This window comes from Lissotriton helveticus, chromosome 11 (assembly GCF_964261635.1).
Source record: "Lissotriton helveticus chromosome 11, aLisHel1.1, whole genome shotgun sequence".
In the NCBI taxonomy this organism is placed as follows: domain Eukaryota; kingdom Metazoa; phylum Chordata; class Amphibia; order Caudata; family Salamandridae; genus Lissotriton; species Lissotriton helveticus.
The window spans coordinates 1,079,973,724-1,079,992,895 of record NC_136072.1 but is presented as its reverse complement, the minus strand read 5'-3'; positions in this window follow the sequence as shown (position 1 = coordinate 1,079,992,895).

The following is a 19,172-nucleotide window of genomic DNA, read 5'->3' as shown; positions in this document are numbered from 1 at the left end:
CCATGAGCATCGGCGTATTACTTGTGTGATATTCAATGTAACTTTGAAGTAGTGGATGATTCTGTGCAGCCTCACAGATATCCCATTGAGCCAAGACTCCAAGTGCAGCTGCACACGCCATAAGGCCGATCCCAGAACAGTCCAGCTCATGGGCCACTAAGGGACCTATTAACTGGTTGAAATCCGGGTCTGAACATGACGTATTGGAGAGGCATAAATGTAAACGGGATCGTAAGCATGAAAAGACTTTTTGCACACAAGTAAAGTACGCAAAGCGGAAGGACAACCCATAACAAACACTGAGAATAGCCAGTGGTAGTGGCATCCATGCATATGGTCACGGTGCAATTGCAGCCAGCTCGGTCTGTGCAGTACTACAAGAGGAGCATCCATTGCACAGCAGGCACAGTAGAAGCAGGATTCCAGCAGCTAATGCCAGTATTAAAGGGAATCCATCAAAGACGCTGGAAAAGATAGAATGAATGAATGCAGGTATTACACCAAATATTGTCTGAAATGAAGTCACAAGGCCAGAGCCGACAGCCTTAAAAAAAATGAGCAAGGCCTTGAGTATTAGACGCATTAAAATGCGGTGTAAAAGCTCCCCAAAATGTAGTGCGAGGTTAGTGTACAAAAGAGTATGAATTTCGCTAGCAGTGCTTGCCACCTGTAGTTGAAGGTCTCGCGCGCGTAAGTAAGGGGGACTTCTTGTTGGAATAAAAGCACTTTTAGTCTATTCAACTTGTTGAAATCTGCTTTCAAAGTTGGTATGGAAGGCCAAATTGAGATATTGAGCTTCCCACGCGGGGAGGAAAAAGCAAAATTTTACAGCAAATAAAGCACTGCGAATCCGTTACAATGTACAGTATTCCAGCAAGTAAACCGCAGCATTCCAGGTTATTTAAAATAAGATACCTACCGTTAGTAAGCAGAGTGAATGTGGGTGTTATTGCGGGAACTGGATTACCTTTTAAAACACACGCAAGGTTCAGAGCGAACACATTACATGCTCTATTCAACTTTGTTTTTACAAACAAGGGAATGACCTACTGTAGAATCACAGTCCTCCCCGTAAGGTATATCTCCTTCTCATCCCGTAAGCATCTCTATGTGTAAGACAGAGACCACAATTCATGAAGAAAAGCACTACCCAGGGGTTCAAAGCGGCCTAGCGGGTAATGTTTCATACAAGAGCTGAATTAAAACATAGAGAAAGGTAAAGATATAACTCCATGAATTAGCCAAACAGCAGTCAGTCTCTACCACAGAGAAAGGCAAAGGGTCTATTTTTTCTATGTGTAGAAGAGTGTAGATTGCATCTTTCATGGACATAAACTGCTGTTTGTCTGTCAGGTTAAATGGAAAAAACAAAGCAGTTGCATTTAAATAATCCCATGGTACTTTTGCCATTTTTAGAGTTTGCAAAGCCCAATGCAAACTGCATCACAGAACGAAATTGATTTTGACTATGATATAACAAAGACACATCTTCTTGCACAATATAAATAACAGAAGAAACAATATTAAATGTCTAAATGCGGGAAGACAGTGTGTTAATACTATTGTCAACAACAGCAAGAACCTTTTCTAAATTCGAATGGTCAATTTCCCGCAGACGTGACGCTTCTTCGATCTGTGAAAAATTCCATATTTCATTGTAAGCTGCGTAAATAATCTCTTTGTTCTAGGAACCCTGGGTCCCAAGACAAAGTCAGCCAACTTAATGTTATTGGACAACGACGACAAATGTTCTTTAACGGACGATAGTGTAGAGTGCTGCAACCACTGTTGACATAATTATCCAACCAAATAGGTTGTTACCGATGTGTATCTGGAAATCTTGGGTCGGGTTTGTCTTGTGTATAACCCGAAGTAGTGTTATAAAAACTGAGTTGGCAGGCATTCAAATAAATCTTCCAAACTAGGCAACCTAAAGGATCCATGTCAGACACATTAAATGTGTTATTTTGAAATAAAGATTGTAAAGCAGCAACGGTATAATTCATGTGGTGCGCCAATTATCATATTCAGCTAAAAAGGGAATGGCAGGGGCGTTCAACTTCTTTGCAGTTGCCAAACCAAAGCAAGTTGTTTAGTAGACTGTCATTTAAAAACAACATTTGTGCTGGGATGAGGCAGGCATGATGTAGGGTTTCAGTGCCTCGCACCTGCCAGTTCTTAGAACCCCAGAACGATTTCAAATCAATGGAGGCCTTCCAGTGATCATAACCCCTGACTGACAGATCATGTCTGAAACAACTTGAAAAAAAATAATGTCGTATGGGTCAACATGACTTTAGGAACATTTAATTTAAAATATTAGGACTCAAGTGTTGACCTATCAAAATCTGTAAAATATGTAAATGTATTACTAAGTGTTTTCAAACTTCCTTTTAACGGTGTAGGGCAATGTTCCCACTGTGTATAATTAACAACAGGACGTAATGTGTCACCCCTATGTAGGAAATGATTCCCATAATGTTGATAACAGAACAAATCAGCATCATTGGCAGAGTTTAAATACAAATCTTCAGCATTAAATGCAGCATTATACTTCAAATCTTAAAACAATGATTGTATTGCATGCACATCCTAGTCATCTGAACGTATGTCCTGTGTTACCACATCACCCATGGAGACACTAAAGATGTATGGCACGTTGATAATTTCCATCGGGCCATGGATCTGAAAATCCACTTTATCCGAAACGATGCCATCCGCAACTGAAGAGACATGAAGAGAAAAATCATGATGAGTACTAACCAGATGTATGTCCAAGGAGGGACTAAGTAACTGTGTTAAAACCAGGAGACAAAAATAGTCAATTTGGTTGGGCCAATTGAGGTGGTGGAGGACTAGTCATAAGAAAAGCTGCCAGGGTGTAAAGGACTTTCCAGCAATCCGTGCAAAGACTCACTCATGGGATAAGCATATTCCACTTCCTCATTGTAGGAGGAAGCAGGTGGGACAGGTAAATGGTCAACAATAGGGTCCATCTCGATGACAGGTTCATGTGGTGAGTTGAAAGATGCACCAACCCCAGGATTCCTCGAAATTGTGGGGCACGAAACAGCAGGCGTTACACTATTCAGAATCATCCAGATATTGTAGCTTGATATTGTCAATTGAGATGTTTCTGTTGTCTTTGCAACCAGGAAGCGGTGGTAAAATTACTGTATGAGTATCCTTCAAGCCAGGCACTGAAACTGGTGCACGATAAGAGCGACCAAATTCTTTTGTTCTCTCCAACTTCTCTCGGACCAGATCACCAACTGTCGGAAGCTGGCCGGCCACCGGAAATAGCAGTGCAGCATCGGTGGCAGAGGGCAAATGTTCAATTGTAAGACTGTCATGGGTCTCTTGTAGGTCTTGTAACATAGTAGAATGATAATCTACGTCAAAGGTTGCGGCAAACGCCGCAACGTCTGGACCATCAAGGTCTGGCACATACATTTTAATGCCAAAGAGCATCTTGTATTTATATGCAGTATCTGCAGAAAATGGACCACAGTGATCAAGATAGACACAACCAAAAGGCCTATTAGAATTGCATAGCTGTGTTTGTGGTGGGTGTGTCACAGTAGAAGGCTTAATTTGCTGACAGATGTCACAAGAAAGTACAAAATTATGGGTCTGTTTAAATAAACCACGCCACCAATAACGTTGCTGCAAGATAGAAACTGTTGCAGACATGACGGCATGGGCCTAAGCCAAGCCTTCTTGTGCGGCTTTCATCAAAGAGTATCTGTGGTCCGCGTTGGGAATCAGCTGATCACCAACGTCCGGTATTCTTGCAAAAGGAACTTGTTCAGGAGTTACCTAATAAGAATATTTTGAAGGGAAACCCTGTGGGTCGTTAATGCCCTTCGTAGTAGCAGCTACAGCTGCCAAAATCTCATTATCTATCTTAGTCATGGACCTTGTAACGGCTGCTACAGAACACGTGGCTACTGCAGATTTGGCTGCTTCATCTGCCAAAGAATTACCAAGAGCATGTGCTCCCACACACTGATGGCCAAATGTATGTGTAATGTGTGAGGGGCAGACGTTTAAGATCTGCCACTTGAACCCAAAGCGTTTTATGCTAGTTGTCCTGCCTTTAGAATCCAGATTACCATTTTGAGACCAAAAGAATAAGTTGTCATTGAAAGACTGAACACAGTACTAAGAATCACACACAATGAGAGTAAACCCATTTGGATCTGCAAACTCGATAGAAAGAACCAGAGCGCGCAGCTCGACCAATTGGTCAGTATTTATTTATTTATTTATTTATTTATTTATGGGATTTTTAGTGCGCAACTAATACCCTAAGGTGTCTAGGCGCAGTGAGATACTCTAGGATACAGAAAAGTCAGGACACAAACTTATTGATTAAAAAGCCAAGTCTTCAAAGCCTTGCGAAAGACAATGAGAGTTGGTGCAGTTTTAATGTACAAGGGGAGTGAGTTCCACAGTAAGGGAGTTGCTACCAGGAAACGTCTGTCTCCCCATGTGGCCGTTCTTGTACGGGGTACAGACAATAGACAACTTGCTGCTGATCTTAAGTTCGTTTTAGGAGTGTACACCTGAAAAGCATCCTTTAAGAACTTCGGTCCAGTCTGATGAATGGCCTTATAGGCGATGCAGAGAGCTTTGAATTTGATCCTGCTCTCCACCCTTAGCCAGTGAAGGTGGCGTATGGCTGCTGAAGTGGAGTGTCGCCTGGGAATGTTAAGCAGGATCCGTGCTGCCATATTTTGGACAGACTGAAGTTTATTCAGGATGTATTTATGCGTGCTGAGAAAAAGAGCATTTCCGTAATCCAGTTTTGAAAACACTAAGGTGGTAATCAGTGTTTTTCCTGCTGAAGCTGGTAAGTATGGCATGAGTTTTTTTATCTTCTTCAGCACGAAGAATGCAGCTGAGACCACCTTGTTAACATGACATCCAAAAGATAGCCTGTTATCAAAGATCACTCCCAGATTCCTGACCTTAACAGCTGGAACCGGGGGGGGGACCCATCTGACTGGGCCACCATATTGGGGACCATTCTGGAGAAATTTTACCGAAGGTCATGACCTCAGTTTTCTCCGCATTAAGTTTCAGGCAGTTACTGTGCATCCATGATTGTACATCCAGTAACCCCTCCTGAAACTTAGCTGCTACCACTGGGCCGTTCTTGTGCACCGCCAACACAAGCTGGGTGTCATCCGCGTAGGTGGTTAAGCGCATCCCATAAGATTTAATGACCCTCGCCAAGTCCGCGACGTAAATATTAAAAAGCGTAGGACTTAACGAGGATCCTTGAGGGACCCCACAGAGCAGTTCGGAGGTAGGTGAATAATAGTTGCCCAATTTGACTGCCTGCTTACGATTAGCTAAGAAAGAAGCTATAAGGTCTTTGGCCAGATGGTTAATCCCAAGGGCTGCGACACGGTCGACCAAGATGACATGGTCGACCGTGTCAAAGGCCGCCGACAGGTCCAACAAAATGAGCACTGCCGCTCCTCCTGAATCCATGATATCTCTGATTTCATCCGAGGCCTTTATCAGTGCTGTCTCGGTCCCGTGTCCCTTCCGGAACCCGAACTGAGTGTCATCTAAGAGTTTGTGTTGTTCAATAAACTCTGAGAGCTGTTTGTTCATGATTGCCTCTACGATTTTGGCTGGGAAGGGAAGGCAGGCAATAGGCCTGTACTTGGACGTAATGGTGGGGTCTAAAGAGGGCTTCTTAATCAAAGGTTTAACAATGGCCTTCTTCCAGGTCTCTGGATAGACACCGGTTTTGAAGATGGAATTGCATATATTGGTCAGCGGCTGCGTGATAACATTATGTAGTTGATTCATTATGGCATGATTTGATCTTGCCAACAAGCGCGCTGACTTGATCTTCAGTAACTGGCTGAAACTGAGCGAGGGAAGAATGATTCATTACTGGATGAATGATTGAATCAGTAGTTCTTCCCACCAGCTCTTTAGAGAAAGTGGAATAAATATCCATCACCTTAGTGGTGAAAAATGTAGCCAGTGAGGTGCAGAATTCCTGCGAGTTCTCTATTGTGGGGCCAGCCGGAGGACTGGAAAGAGAATTCACCACTTGAAACAACATCCTGGCTGAGTTCTGTGCATGCTCAATTTGACCAGTAAAAAAGAGATTCTTTTGCGTGCTAATAGCTTTTTTGTATATCGCTAGAGCATTTTTATAATCTTGTTTAGCAGAGGGACTATAGTGCTTTCTCCAGCGCCTTTCTAAATTTCTACAGAACTGACGCTGGAGTCGCAACTCCTCTGTATACCACTGGGCAGATGGAGTGGCTCTATTAGGGCGCTGAAAATTTTCGGGTGCAACTTGGTTAGCTGCCTTTAGGATCCACTCCTGAAATTTAATAGACATAGTTTCAGTATCGCCTACGCTTTCCGGGACTGATGACAACAGGAGATTTGTAAAGTGAACAGTACAGTCTCCTAGCCCCTGTGTATGCACTATATTACACTTGAATTCTCCATTCATTATAGTACCAGCCACAATAGCAGAATCTGCAGAATAAGGATGTTTAGAGCAGTTGGCTGGGTGCGCCGAGCCATCGGTGTAAATAATCCATGTGTACTCCTCTAAAGGAAACAAAAAAAGAGGAGGTGGATGAACGTGTTCATACTGCAAGAACTCCTGTGTCTGAAGAGAGGGCTCATAGATAAACGAGACATCAGGAGACGTCAAAGAAGTAGACCATTGTATCCAACGGGATGTAATGCTTTAGAGTTTGTTACACTTTCCTTTGTCACTGCTTCTAAGGCAGAGTAAGGCGTAACCACCAAAATGCGCTACCCCCCATCTACACAGCTGTTAAAACTTTTTCAACAGTGGAAAACCGCATTTGGGCTGAAGTGTACAAATGCAATTTGTATGCAATAGGTACTGTCACCTACATTGTACGTGAAGTAAGTGACACCCACTGTGCCTGGCACAATACGTATCACCAGGTTTGTGTGGTTGTCACTTGTCAACAAGTACTTAGATTCAAGTAGATCAAACTGCGAAGATTGCAGAGCAGCAGAATGTTCCGGAAGCCAGCTGGCCTTTGAAAATGTTGGTTGTATCAAAGCATAAAGAGGCTTAATATGCTGGGCATAATCGGGAATATAAGATTGCCCAAAATTTAAAAATCCCAGTAAAGACTGAAGCTTCTTCAGATTAGTTGGGAGACTGCAAACTTGCGCATTTCTCCAGAAAGTGGGATGCCAAGCCCCTACCCTCGTTATTGAGCTCATCGCCCAAAAAGAGCACAGCATAGGAAGTGATGTGTGATTTCGAAAAGTTAATTTGCAAACGTAGTCCGCAAACATAAGAATGATGCGGTCAACACAGCATAGATGCGCCCATAATTCGTCGTCTGTCAGATCAATATCGTCAACGTACGAGTATGCATCTAGGTCAATGCTGTCTAACAAAGAGACAACACGGGCTGCGAAAACCCTGGGGCTATTATTATACCCTATAGGTAAACTGCAATTCTTTTTCCTGTTTTCCACAGGCCATAAATGCTGTCCATTGACTGCATTCAGGGGACAGGTTATGACTATAAAAGCCATAGGAAATGTCAAGTGTCGTGTTATATTTCTTACGAACAAGACTGCCTACAAGAGCAGAGCTATGGGCATTCTGTACCGCAAAAGTACAACAATGAGAGTTCAAATGTCGGTAATCTAAAACTATGCGATAAGACCCATCAGGTTTGGATACTGTAAAAAGAGTATTATTCACTGGTGACACACACGTCTCAACCTTGATACTCCAACTTGGTCAGAAACGTGACCTTTGACTTCCCGCCGGATGGGATATTGGGGTTGAGGTTGTGGCATAGACCGCAATAGAATCTCATGTGTTGGAGAATCTTTATCCCACCCCACTTGATTACGGTACACTGCAGGCGCAAGGGCCAGAGCCCACTCAACTGCAAAAGCCTCTGCATGCTCCTTGGGGACATAAAGCGAAAAAGTCGGAAGTATCACGTCCTCCCCTCTTGCTGCGGGCAGAACAAACGGTGGGGGCCAATCCGCCTCCACCAACAAAATGTCATTAGAAGAGGTCAGATTCTCCCAAAAAATCCCAGTGATCACACGCTCAATGTCACCTTCAATTTGAAAAACTATATTATACAGTCCATTGGGGGGCAACTCGGGTGTCAGCTGTCTCTACTGTAATGAAAGTCTCAGTTGTTGTCGCCTACAGACAAGGACGCAGTGCCTCCCTGCGCTGTCGAGCTGAGTCACCACTCAAGTCCAATCTAGCAGCCAGGTTCTCACTTTCTGAGGCATAGCTCGCTGTTAATCCGGCAACTTTTCTCTTTTGAAAAGGAGGTCGAAAACAAGGTAGATCCTCTTGTTTCCCTTTGACGTCAAATTGACGAGGCAGATCACGTCTCTGTGGCGCAGACTGACTCTTGCCACGATCCTGGTGATCCCCACCACCGACTTGTGAGTCAGATGTGTCCTGTGAAGAATGAGGAAAACACAGATCAGGGACCTGAAATCTATCAAGTGTCTTAATTTTCGCGCGGTCGCGCAAGTCATAAGTATGCTCAGAAGAGTCAGGTGGTCAGTGAACTAGCACGCGAACCTTGCTTCTGTTGTTGCTGCCCCTGTTTTTTATTTTTCCAGTTCTTTTTAGGAAAGACTGGACGTCCGCCTTTATCAGTCTGAGCTTTTTGGTGTGTTTGAGATTGAGTTTGCATTTGAGTAAAAGGCTTAACTCCCAAACTATTGTGGCCTATGGTCTTATAAGCGTTTGCAATAATCTTTGGCAATTTGTGTGGTTTGTCTGCCTCAGGGACAGCCTCCAAGCGGTTTGCCTTGACATTGGCAAGGATCATATCAGCAACCACGTTGAACACCCCAACCAGTCTCATCCACAGGTCCACAGCCACTTCGGCTCCATCTTAATCTTGAACACGTTTAATCACGGAGGGGAGTACGGCCATAGAGGGAGTTCCAGTGCAGAAACACACGAAAAAACAACAACATCACTTTCACAACGAACTGACAGATCCGCGAACTAAAAACATTCATTAAGGCGCGGTAGCCACAGCTATTTAACACCTGCCTCAAGTAGGTGTTAAGACGGACGACTACCTGCAGTAGGCAACGGAGCCCCGCACACAGCCAAACCCGAAGAACAAACAACACCATGGAGCTACTCATCATGCAGCTCGGAGTCCCAACAGGGCCACAAAACCCACTGCCGCCACCCCCAGGACCCAGACCCGCCACCCCAGACCACCAGAGAGGCAGCGCAGAGTAAGACCGAGTGTGAGAAAATGCCATCTTTCTTGCATTGTATGCCCCCACTTTTTTGCTGAATTGCTGATGTGCTTTGACTGAGTGTGCCCTGGGATGCTGCCAATCAGGTGCCCAGCACCTGTGTTCCTTCCCTAAAAACTGTGTTGAAACTAAAACCCAATTGGCATCTCTGGCCACATGTCAGCCCCTGGTAAATGGTACCCTATCCTGCTCCTCCCACAGGAGAGGAGCAGGATAGGTGTACTCACCCCAGGACAGGGACCTATTGGTCCCTGCCCCTCCCTTACCTGTAACGCCCCTAAATGTAGTATTTAGGGGAACCCTGAACCTTCCTTCCTCAGACCCTGATTTCGAAACAAGAAAGAAGACCAAGCAGAAGAAGACTTGCCGGGCAGCTGCTAACAAGAGTACGACACCAACTGACTTGGCCCCAGCCCTACAGGCCTGTTGATCCTCGAACCTTCTCCTGCTAAATACCGGCTCCTCCTGCGGACAGCAACCTCGAGAAACCCGGAGGACCTGCCTGCCTTGACCCTCTTAGAGACTGTGACTCCCATGAGCAGTGGTTCTGCTCAAACAGCAATACCCCTGGTGCCAGCCTGGAACCGCAAATCCAGCACACACTGCACCTGCCGAGCCCGGCCTGTACCTGAATGAACAAAGACCCTGAGGACATCCCCCCAGAAAATCTGACCTAGAATCCAGTGCCCAAGGACCCTCCTCGACGACCCTGACGACGCCTGCAGCCTCAGAACAAGGGACCCCTCCAACCGCGACCTTCAGAGGGTAAGATTTCCCAACGTCAAAAGACACCCCTGCACCCGGTGCCCTCCGGTCCCCTGTGCCCAACTCCGGGGTGCCTACCTATCATCCAAGATCCCAACTTACCGCTCGAAGTGGATAACATTGACTGTTTTCACTTGCAAACAACATAAGAATAAATACTCCGTCCAAGGGAGGGATGGGAGGGATAATGTTAGCCTCCGTGTCTTTAATGAAATCCAGATTCTCTGGGCATGTTAATAGGAGAATCGCAATTTCATTACAAGACAGGAGGCTACATTATGCATGTTGGTAGCCTTGAAGAACAACATCGGATATGTGTTCAATAGGTTTACAATAATGACGAGCAAAAAAGGGGATGCATTAGACCAATCAGCAGCTTTATCTTACATCTAACTTACCACCAGACCAAAAGGATTTGCTAGCCCTAGCACCCCTGAAAGAGTGGGCTTGAAATTTAGAAAGGTCAATGCCAGCAAAGCTCATAACCAACTTGACCCATCTGGCGATAGAGCAGGAAGAGATTGGTTTAAAAGGTTTAACAAAAGAAACAAAAAGTTGATTGGCATCATGAGGACGAAGGCCTTTCATCCTGGAATCATATTCTTTCATACAATCAATAACACAAAGTTTTTTTCAGAAGTCGAAACAAAGGTAAAAGATAGAATCTGACGAGGGGGGCAGAGCTAGCCGGCACTGATGGGGGTCATGTAATCCCTGAGCTCTGTGCTGCCGCCTTAAACATTCGTTAATTATCCTGCATTGGATGCCCATATTGCGCCAGAAGTGGACTGCCGACCCTAGCCAACACCCGTGACACAGCGAGGGCCGACCTAGAGGCTCCGGTGCCATCTGATTGGACCCGGCGATTCACGCTCTGGGGGCCACGGACTGGGCTGCCGAACCACGACCTTGCCTGAGGGGAGTGCCGGAGTGCGTGCTGCGACGTGCGGCTGAGCGGGGCCTGCCGGCCTGTGCGACCCCGAAAGTCTGAGCAGTGTGGACCGGAGGAGGTACGAGGCTCGTATTTCTGTTGCGCCCCCACTGCCTGTCTCTGCCGACGTGCCCCGAGGGATATTGGAGGCCTGCACATGGGGGAAGCCCCGGCACCTTGGCATGGATGGAGCGCGGGGGGGGGGAGGGGGAGGCCTAATTTTCATCAGCCCCCCGCGGCAGCTACCAGCGTCTTTGACACACTCCCGAGCCTCACAGTGTACTGGACCTGCGCTGGCAAACTGAACTCATGCACCTCTGATGCCAACTACAGCATTGCATGGACGCCTGCAAGGATTTGCCACCAGGCCCTGAGTGCTACCAGTACCCTGACATCGTGCCACGATACCCCCAGCAGACCCTCTAAAGCGCATGACGCCCCACGCCGGCAGGGTGTACCCGGGGAAGCCAGTGAAAGTTAATAACGGGCACTCGGCGGGCAGTACTTCTGAATCCACCTCACGCGTGCTGGGCGATAAGGTCTGTCAGCTAGCAGCAGGAGTAAAACAGAGTTGACTTGGTGGAGTACCCTGTCGCGGAGTTCCTGTCCCCTCGGGAGCCATCATCACTCGGAGCGCAGACATGGGGAAGGGTGAGAAGACGCAGACCAAGCTCCCCTTTGAGAATCGCCGTCTGAAACCCCCTGGAACAGTTGAGGCAGACGCAGTACACCAAGCGTTCAGTGCAGAGGCCTCGCCGTACTCAGATATTAAATCCATGCTAGTATCCATGGAGCAGGGCCTGCAAAGCAGTATGACATCCATAGGCTCGAAAATTGACGCCCTGACGTATAGAATGGACCGCATGGCAGAACACGTGGATAAACATGCGGAGCGGCTGGACATGTCCGAGAGGCGCATTACTGAGGTGGAGGCAGCTCAAACGGAACTGGACGCTGATCGCAAGAGAATAGATAAACTACTGCAAAGTCTGCAGGACAAAGCCGAGGATTTAGAAGCGCGCTCGAGGCGCTCCAACATACGAATCACGGGGGTCGCGGAGACGACCCCAACAGGTAACATGGAGAAGTTTGTGGAACATTTGTTGGTCACGCTTCTAGGGGAGACCGCTTTTTCCCCGATGTTAATTGTCGAGCGGGCGCATCGCTCACTGGGTCCTAGACCGCGCCCGGGCGCCCCACCACGGCCCATCATTGCAAAACTATTAAACTACAGGGATCAAGACACTGCCCTCCGGCTAGCTTGAGAGAAAAAGAAACTGCAATTCAAGAGTCTGAAATCTCTTTGTACCCAGACTTCACGGCTAAAGTGCAGGAGGAACGCAGCCACTTTGCCCCTTACAAGAAACAACTTCGGGAGCTGGGGCTGGATTACGCCATGTTGTATCCCGTAAAGCTCCGTATTAACCGGCAGGGCCACTCGCATTTTTTTACGGACCCAGAAGCGCTTCAGCAGGCTCTGAAGGGGTGGACCAAGGAACACCGGTCAAGCTCTAGGAGCCCGCAGGCTGGTGGAGAGGCCTCTAGTCAACTGGACGATCAGGAGTGAAATTTGCGAGAGGTCACTAGCCCCACTCCATGCCTAGCGGGGCTCCTTTGCTACTCTGGATTTTCACAGACAGGGGCCTGGAGACGCAGCTGACGCCCAACGCAACGTCCTTCTGACTCTGAAGGCGCGGCGGACCTGTTTGGAGCAAGGGTGAGATCCACCAATTCCTTCTGTTTTGCATAATGTTGGCTTAATGAAGTATATGCGCGCAGAGTAAATTGAGACTGTACTTATGGCTGGGGGTATGGGAAGGGGTGTCTGGATGGGGCGCCCGCTCTTGGCCCGTGCCGTATGCGGCCGGTTTGTCCTCACCATTGTTACTATTGTCCGATGTCAAGCTGTTAGGCGGTGGTACATGTGCAGGGGCTGAGCTTAGTTCCACGCTTAGTCTTTTTACTGACTGCCTGTCTACCTTGGTCCCCGAGCTGTTAGCACCTACTATTCCCAGTTCTTTTTGGGGAATTCTGGTTCGTTAATTGAAGTGGGAGGGGGGGAGGATGGGTTCAGTCATGCAAGGCCGAGTTGGGGTTGGCCTGCTGTGGGTGGGGGGAGGGGGGATAATGGGGAAGGAATGTTTTGATTGCTTCAGGGAAGTTTGCCGCTCGAATTTTGACACAACTCTCACACTAGACGCCTCCGGGAGTTACACACACGGAACACACAGCAACACCACACAATGGCAGATTTAACTACAGCGGCTACGGCCGCTCACACTCCTAGACTCAAAGTCCTCACATGGAATGTTCGTGGCCTTAACGACCATCGTAAGATCAGGAAAGTTATCCGCTACCTACAGCGTCAACACATAGATATAGCGCTGCCTCAGGAGACGCATCTCCCACTGAACAGTAAGATGTTGCACTGCAGGGGGCTAGAGGGCAATATTGCGGCAGCCGGCTTCACCTCCCACGCTCCGGGGGTACTCACATGGGTGAACCCGCAAGCCAAACTGACAATGCGAACCCTAGAAGCAGACTCGGAGGGCAGATTTGTAATTTCTCAATGCACCAGACCAGGCCGGACATTCACTATTATCAACACATATGGCCCCAATTATGATACGCCAGAATTTTACCGTGCCCACCAAGATCAGACAGTACGACCCACACACCCTCTTGTGGGGGGGCGATTTCAACCTGGGCTTGACCCCACGCTAGATAGGTCGGCCGCCCCCCAGCTATGCTCTCGGCAACCTCCCTTGAGCTGAAACGTGCAATGATAACCCTGGGACTGGAGGATGTGTGGCGCTCCCGGAATGAGGAAAATGAAATTTTGCCTGACCAATGTGTCCCCTGCGTGTACCCTATGTTTCATGTATGTGCATGTCACCCATGCATTTTCTCGTAGTGGCCTGAATCACAAGGCCTCTGCAATCAAGTCCTGCATTAGAATACCAGTCATCAAGTCCCCCACATGTTAAGTTAGCATCAAGCATTGAGGCCCATGTGTTTGCATTGTACACGTTTAATATCGAGATGAACCCGTTTTGTGGCTCAGCCTGAACCACTTTCTGAATTAGTGATTTCATGACTCCAGACACTCTGAAAGCTGCAGTTACGTATCCCTGACCTCGCATATTTCTGGCTCAGCCGAAAGAGGCCCAGCAAGGGTTGCCAAGACAGTATTTTGCACAATAGTTATCAGCTTGCTATACAGAATCACATTCCTGCCCGGTGAAGAAGGTAAACAGAACCCGTCTACGAAGATAGGGCCCAGCCTTTCTGTCTCAGTTTAACTGAATTACAGCACTTGCATCCGTAGAAATCTCACAGCCCCCACGTAATGAACGAAGAAATATATGCCCTCTCTGGCTCTTAGCGACGAGCGACCTTTGCTTCAGATAATACATCCCCTGACTCAAGATATCAGATAGTACCAGACGTGCTGGTCGCCCTGACACTGAAGGCTTCCCTACTAGACTTAAAGTCAGCTTCCCCCCAGTTACACGTCAATTGCACGTCATGATCAAGTTGCACACACAAGTAGGGCAAAGTTCCAGCTGGCCATGCAACTCCTCCTCTACATATCCACCCACCTATCACCCACCTATGACTCATCAAGTGTACACCCTCATGCACGCCCACATGCTCTTATCTTTTATTCTTTCTTGCTCTGCCTCGAGCGCCTCCTCCCTATGTCCTATGTACAAGACTAAATGTATATATATCGTGTTCTGTAAATAATTGTTAGAAGACCCTTCCTGAACCTCAGTGGTGATGGAACAGATTCTCCCTTAACTCGAGTTATTGGAATAAAGCCCATTTGAATCGAACACCACGGACTCTGCCTCTCATTTAATGCATGATGCATGTATATGCCTAGAAATTATGTCAGGGTAATACTTTATTTACCACATTAATCTGGCGCCCGAACAGGAACTATCCCTTTCCCCACGCGCCGGTGACGTAGGTCCAGCCTTTGCCCCCTTCTACAGCCGTGACGGACTTCGAAGTGTACACGCCAGCGGGACTTCCTGCTTACTCCCTCAGGCCCACGGAGGAGACGGACTGCGACCAGGCGTCCACACGAGGCGGTGAGGATTGCGGATCATCCCGACCAGAGCCCACCCGTGAGAGAGCAAGGTCCGAGGTTTCCGAAGGCCCACCTGTTCCGAGGCGCATGCGTAGCAGTAGGAGTAGTAGTATCAAGTTTCCGAGGCCTTCAAGTTCTGCTTCCCGGTGAGTACCACTATGGGGAATGCATAAAGTTCAAGACGGGTTCATTTTATATGAACACGGTCAAGACGGGTTCACGTTTACGTGAGCACGGTAAAGACGTGCCTCATTTCTATGAGCACGGTAAAGACGTGTCCGTTCACACGAACACGGTCAAGATGGGTCCACGATAAAACGTGGGCACGGTAAAGACGTGTCTCATTTCTGAGACCGGTATTGCTGTACTGTATTCCAGTGCATAAAGTTTTTTTCAAGTACATGTTTAGCTCTCTGTAATGGTATCTGTTTTAGTGTTTTAGTGTTTTAGTGTTTAATTTCGTTAGTGTGAATGATTGTTGATTGTTTCAGTTTATTTTCGTGTATTGTGTTTTCATTGTGTTGGTTTCAACATGCCACTGTTTTCAAAATTACGTCAGATAGGGACCAGGAAAGGTATACTAGAAGAGTCAGTTAACATTCCGCCTAGAGACACACCTGGTCATTACATGTATAATAAGCATGGGTTAGACGCCATTTTGTTTTTAGATTTATGGGTAGACTATACAAAGGACCTAGAGGAGAAATATAGATGGCCTATCTCGGGAACATGGGATTCTGAATGCATTATGAGAGTAGAGGAAGCGCTATGGAAAAAAGAAAGCAAGACCCTCTCAGAAAGATGCCATTGAGTTGTGGCGCAAAGAGTCACATAGGAGAACAGAGAAAGAATTCAATAAAGTAGAGAGAACTAAACAAGCAGTGGAAAAAGCTAAAGAAAAAGAACTGCGGGAGGAGGGGGAACGGGTCAAAACAGAACAGACTGATAGAGAAAGAAATGCCGTCGTTACTGGTATTTATCCCGTCCTGTCAGAAGAACTAGCTAAAGTGACCACCTCAGAAACACCCAGTAGGTCGCGAACGCCACCACCTGTACCCTTTAGAGTATGTAAAAAGAAGCCGACAGCAACAGAGGCTTTTATTTCCTCCTATCTAGAAGAGCCCGCACCGGACTACGTAAACGCAGATTTCCCTCTGCCCCCATCGGCCATATAAGTTTATTGTGGAGTTCCTTGTAAATAGCTCCTTGTAAATATGGTTTATGAAGAGCATGTCAATATTATAACTTGTTGAGTTTCTTGTGAATATGGCTTGTGAATAGCGCCATGTGGTTATGGTTTGTGCAGAGCATGTTATCATTACGTTAGGCAGGAGAGAGCTGGATCTTTTTCAAGTACTTGGAGAAAACGTTTTGAAGATGTGCGTACGTGTTATGTGATAACGTGGAAAGATGAGTTCATGACTTTCCCATGTACTGCAGTCATTGGGGAATGATTGTGCTTCAGCTGCCAAAGGGTTAATATCTTGTATTGAGAAGGCAGTATTTGTTTTAACATGCTGTTTAACATGCATGGTTATGTGAGCTGACACTAAAAGTCAGTGAGTGTTAGATGAATGATGGTTTGATTTCACTTTTTCATTGGTTGCTGGGTCTGCCTATGTGCTTTGTCAGCTTGCAGACTGAATGGTAACATCTTGCATGGAGAGTAAAGAAGTGTTCATTTAACATTCTATTTCAATGGGTCCGCGTATTTGTGTGGGTTTGCCTTGGAACACTTGATTTAATGTGTTTGACTCAGAGGTCGGTAAGTTGTAAATAAACCAGTCGGATTAAGATAAGGGTTTGCACGGAGGGTGCTTTAATGTTTTCACGGTTGAGAAGAAAATATAAAACAGACCCATCATAGAATGTGCTTTTATTTAGTGTAATGCACCCGTGTTCTACAAAATATACATTATTATTTTTCCCAATGCAAGCTGCCCTTTAGAATAGCGTGTGACAGTTAATCCACTCAATTAGAAAACATGGCTTTTTGAAAAATGATGAATCTGGCCCTTATAATAGGTATAGAAGAGCTTGCACACTTAATTATGAAAATCTTGGTTATGCAATGCAAAATTATGGTGTTTCACATGTTATTTTCAAAAAGTAAAATGTGGTGTGTTTCCATGCCATGTTGTTCTGTTTCTTTTTTTCCTTTGCAGCTAGTAACAATATTTTATGATATAATTATTTTAAAATGCTAGCATGTGTCTAAGTTACGAAATAAAAAAATATGTCCTTATTAATTACTGATTTTAGGATGCTTTTTATCACGTTTTAAATTTGCTTCAGTTAAGTTAGAGAATGTTGGTTAGCTCTCTGGCCTGGGTACAGATATGTTTTGAATTACAAAGAATGTGTTTTTCGACCTTGGGGTGGCCTGGCTCCCAGGGAAAGATATTTTGTGAAGGGAGGGCTTTTCCCTCTTAGAGCTCCGAGCAGTGCCTGTCTTGTTATTATTGGCCATACTCCAATTCCTTTCCGCGGAGAAATGTTTATATAAGGAGGGGGTCAAGTTGCTTTTCCTCACAGTCAGCACTGAAAGCTTCATTGACTTCAGATAAGGCATGCTTGCAAATGAATAGTTTTTCCCTCGTAGTGTAAACAGAATAATTGGCAGGAGTTTCGCTCTTGCAATGAGCCCTAGTATTTACAGTCAAGCACTGAAAAGACAGCTGGACAGTATTAACATGCCTACCAACACTGCGCTACTCCAATACGTAGACGACATCCTAATTACTGCACGATCAGAATCGGACTGCGAAAATGCATCACTGACAGTTTTACACTTTCTGGCAGACAAGGGGCACAAAGTGTCCCCTTCAAAGTTACAATTCTGTGAACAGCAAGTGGTGTGCCTTGGACACTTGCTGTCCAAGAGGGGTAGACAGCTGACACAAGAACGTATTCAGTTAATTGTTAACCTTTCACAGCCCAAGACACAAAAGGAAGTACGGGCCTTTATTGGCCTCACTTCATACTGTAGGCAATGGATTCCCCAGTATGCCTATCTAGCCAAACCACTCATACAATTGACAACACAGGAAGCAGCGTCTTCGACTGTACTCCCTTGGACACAAGAACATACCTTGGCATTTGAGGAATTAAAAAGAGCATTATGTCAAGCGCCAGTTTTAGCGACTCTTAGTTACAGTAAACCTTTTATGCTTTTCGTAACTGAACGGGATGGAACAGCGTTATCTGTCCTCACACAACATCAAGCAGGAAAACACAAGCCTTGCGCTTATTTTTCTAGTACACTGGATCCAGTGGCCCAGGCTCTGCCTGCGTGCCTGAAATCGGTTGCAGCAAAAATCCCTAGCCATAAGACAAAGTGACTCGATAGTGTTGGGTCACCCTCTGACAGTACAGGTACCACATTCAGTAGAAGTTCTCTTAAACAGGACACAGACACAACATTTGACTGTAGCTAGACTGACAGGATATGAACTGACATTATTTCAACCACACATAGAGATCAGACGATGCAACATTCTGAACCCTACTACACTTTTGCCCTCAAGTACAGTAAATGCACCACCACATGACTGTGTGGAAGTAATGAATATAGTGACGAAACCAAGACAAGACCTGACAGATATTGCACTTCCAGACCCTGACCTGACGCTCTATGTAGATGGATCATGCATGAGAACGAGTGCAGGAGAGATAGTAGCAGCATATGCCGTGACCACTGCTACTGAAGTCATAGAGACACAAAGAATAGACACACTATCAGCACAAGCTGCAGAGCTCATCGCTCTGACACAAGCCTGCATAAGAGCTAAGGACTTGAAAGTAAACATTTATACAGATTCACAATACGCTTTTGGCGTTGTTCATGATTTCGGAGTACTATGGCGAGAGAGAGGTTTCTTGACCTCTCATGGTACGAAAATTCAGCATGGTCCGCTTATTCAGGCCCTATTGGAAGCAATACATTTACCTACAGCCATAGCTATCCTGAAATGCAAAGCTCATACCAAAGTTACAGACACCATTTCCCAGGGTAATGACCTGGCAGACCGAACAGCGAAACTTACAGCCCAGACACCAACAGACACGACAAGGACA